The sequence below is a fragment of the Symphalangus syndactylus genome, chromosome 10 (assembly GCF_028878055.3).
Source record: "Symphalangus syndactylus isolate Jambi chromosome 10, NHGRI_mSymSyn1-v2.1_pri, whole genome shotgun sequence".
Taxonomy (NCBI): Eukaryota; Metazoa; Chordata; class Mammalia; order Primates; family Hylobatidae; genus Symphalangus; species Symphalangus syndactylus.
Window position 1 is genome coordinate 12,828,187 of NC_072432.2, and position 3,629 is coordinate 12,831,815.

Here is a 3,629-nt window from a genome sequence, read left to right on the forward strand (position 1 = left end):
AGTGCATGAACCAGCAAATCAGTGTCACCTTACTTATCTAATATTTGAGGGAACTGGCAAGGAATAAGTAATAATCCCAAAATTATTTGCAATTGCTAAATACCATTTTTTAATTAATAAGCAAAAAATACAGTCTTTAAAGAGTGTTTTCTGGTTAGAAGCAAAGCCCGTTCAGCATATTAAACTTGGAAAACAGAGACAAACCCAAAGAGAAAAATAAAATGTCCCCATTATCCCATGGCAGTTTTAAAAATTTAAGTGTACAGTCTTTTGGTGCTTTTTTTTCCCTCCGTGTATATATAGTTTAGCAAAATGAGATCACGTTGTATAAATAGTATTGTAACTTGATTTGCATTTACCAAAAAACAGATGTGTAGCTTTCAGTGGTACTCCGGATATATTTTAGAAAGTTCTCTAATCCATCAGTCTGCAGGATAAAAACTGATGTACCATATCCATGTTGTACTTCATTCCATCCCAGGACCACTTGCTAGACTCACATAAAAATATGTAAAGGTCAAAATGAATTTATAATTATTTAGCAAACTCAATGAGATCAGGGATTTTCCTTTTTCTGCTTTGTTATAGCCAGAGTTTAGAACAACGTTTCACACAACATGCATTCAATAAATATTTATCGAATAAATACATGAAACAACAAAGCGGCTAACACCATTTTAGTGACCGGTTTAGGTCCACTTGTAGTCAAAATGAAGCCAAAGTCAGTGTCCAGTAACAAGCACTTTTACGAGCACTGGTTTTCTGGGATGGTTGCTTATTACATTTTGTCTACTTTATTCCCTTAGTCATGGGTCAGACTTCCCTTCTACCAACAGCAATCAAACCCTGTCATTCCATAGCAACCTAACACCCCAAAACCAGGGTGGGGTTTCCCAAGGGCAAGGCACAGCTCGTTCCTATTGCTGGAACTCTCCCTTCTCTACAAAAATATCATGTCCTCGTAAGTCATTCACACCAAGTTCCACTTGTCAAGATAATTGGGGGCATTTTACAATGCTGTAACCTAGATGTTATCGTGGAGACTCGCCCTGTTTCCAATTTGCAATCTTCAGGAAGGTGGCCATGCGCCTGCCATTCAGCAGGGCCATGGACCCACTGTCAAAGGACTCATGGCTCACAGTGTCACTGACCCTCACCATCCTAAGATCATCCGAGGCGCTGAACACAGAGCCTCAGGCAGCCCCTCAGTTCTCTCCTGCAAGTCCAGACAAGGTCTTGTTGGTTTATTTCACTTAGATTCCTGCCTCTCGGGGGCTTTGAGAACGTGGAGTGGTATTGACATAACCTTAGGGATCTATCTCTGTGACCAGCTAAATGCAATTGTCACCATTTTGATTATTCGGTGACATCAGATGTCACCTGGCTGAGCTGGCTCCCCATTGAAAATGTGACTCTGGTTTTTTGTCCTTGCGATAGTTTGCTGAGAAAGATGGTTTCCAGCTTCATCCATGTGGGAATTGAACAATGAGAACACTTGGACACAGGAAGGGGAACATCACACACCGGGGCCTGTTGTGGGATGGGGGGATGGGGGAGGGATAGCATCAGGAGAGATACCTAATGTAAATGACAAGTTAATGGGTGCAGCGCACCAACATGGCACATGTATACATATGTAACAAACCTGCACGTTGTGCACATGTACCCTAGAACTTAAAGTATAATAATAAAATATATATTATATATATGAAAAGAAAAAAGAAAATGTGACTCTGATACGACGAGAATGCTTTCATTGAATTTTAACTTCAAGGACAAGTGGGAAAACTTAGCTTTGGTGAACCGGCTGCAAGTGCAGTATTTCCACGAGTGTGGCGCATTTCAAACCTTGAACACCCCTCCAGGCTGGGGGGGCATAGACGATAGTTGTGCCCAGCCAGCCCTTCCTCTACTACAATACGTCCTCTCACTTTTAGGTAGTTTCTTTCATTTTGTTTGGGAAAAATTATCTTTATGGCATGAGCTGAATGGTAGTACCATGGGGAAGGGCAAAGAGAGCTCATTAGCCACTTTGTCAACAATAAAATCCCGTTCCAGCCACTTCTGTAGCTCTAAGGAACCATCACAGCACCTTGAATGTAGTGGAGACTCATTCACAGTGAATTAAATTGAAGAGAATAAGCCATCGATTGCTGTATCGTCATAGGTGCCTTTTTATTGTTTTTGGAATAAAGGTAGCCCAGTACTACAGCCCTGAAGAAACAAACAGCAAAATAAGTAATTACTGTCTTACCTAAGCCAGTCAGAAAATAACATATTCTGGCTAAGTGCGGTGCCTCATGCCCATAAACCCGGCACTTTAGGAGGCAGAGACGAGAGGCTCACTTGAGCCCAGCAGTTCAAGAACAGGATGGGCAACATGGCGAGACTCCGTCTCTACGACAAAGTAAAAAATATTAGCCAAGTGTGGCGGTGCACACCTGTAGTCCCAGCTACTTGGGAGGCCAAGGTGGGAGAATCACTTGAGCCCAAGAGCTCGAGGTTACAGTGAGTTATGATCGCGCCATTGCACTCCAGCCTGGGTGACAGAGGGAGACCCAGTCTCAAAAAGGAAAGAAGAAAGGGAGGGAGGGAGGAAGGGAAGGAGGGAAGAAGGAAGAAGGAAGAAGGAAGGAAGGAAGGAAGGAAGGAAGGAAGGAAGGAAGGAAGGAAGACAGGAAGGAAGGAAGGAAGGGAGGGAGGGAGGGAGGGAGGGAGGGAGGAAGGGAAGGAGGGAAGAAGGAAGAAGGAAGAAGGAAGGACGGAAGGAAGGAAGGAAGAAAGGAAGGAAGGGAGGGAGGGAGGGAGGGAGGAAGGAAGGAAGGAAAAAATGAGACTTTCTTAATAATTACACGTAGAACACATTGATAACATTGATGTAGTTAGATGAGGCATTCCATGTGGATTACTAATTCACAATAATTAGAACACAGAGTCCCAGGTTGACTGACACATCGCCAGCAGTGTGGGTGCTGGGGAGAGCAGAGGCACAACAGACAGCAGACGGGCTAGGCCGGTGGGCACAGACACAGCCGACCCTGAAGCGTCCCGTGCCTCAGTTTCCTCCTGCATACAGGAAGCTTAGATAATTGCGGAGGAATTGTCAGGTTCTAAAATGTTTTGAGGAACCTAAACACAGTAAAATACTACACAGAGACATTTAAAGACTAGGAAGGATAAGGAGAAGCCACTTTAATAATACATTTCACCAGCCGGTCTTGGTGGCTCACGCCTGTAATCCCAGCACTTTGGGAGACCGAGGACGGCGGATCACGAGTTCAAGAGATTGAGAGCATCCTGGCCAACATGGTGAAACCCCGTGTCTACTAAAAATACAAAAATTAGCTGGGCGTGGTGGTGCACGCCTGTAGTCCCAGCTACTCAGGAGGCTGAGGCAGGAGAATTGCTTGAATCTGAGAGGCGGAGGTTGCAATGAGCCAAGATCGCGCCACTGCACTCCAGCCTCAGCGACAGAGCAAGACTCTGTCTCATAAAATAAATAAATTTCATCAAAAATTATTCCATTGAGGCCGGGCGCGGTGGCTCACGCTTGTAATCCCAGCACTTTGGGAGGCCGAGGCGGGCAGATCACGAGGTCAGGAGATCGAGACCACGGTGAAACCCTGTCT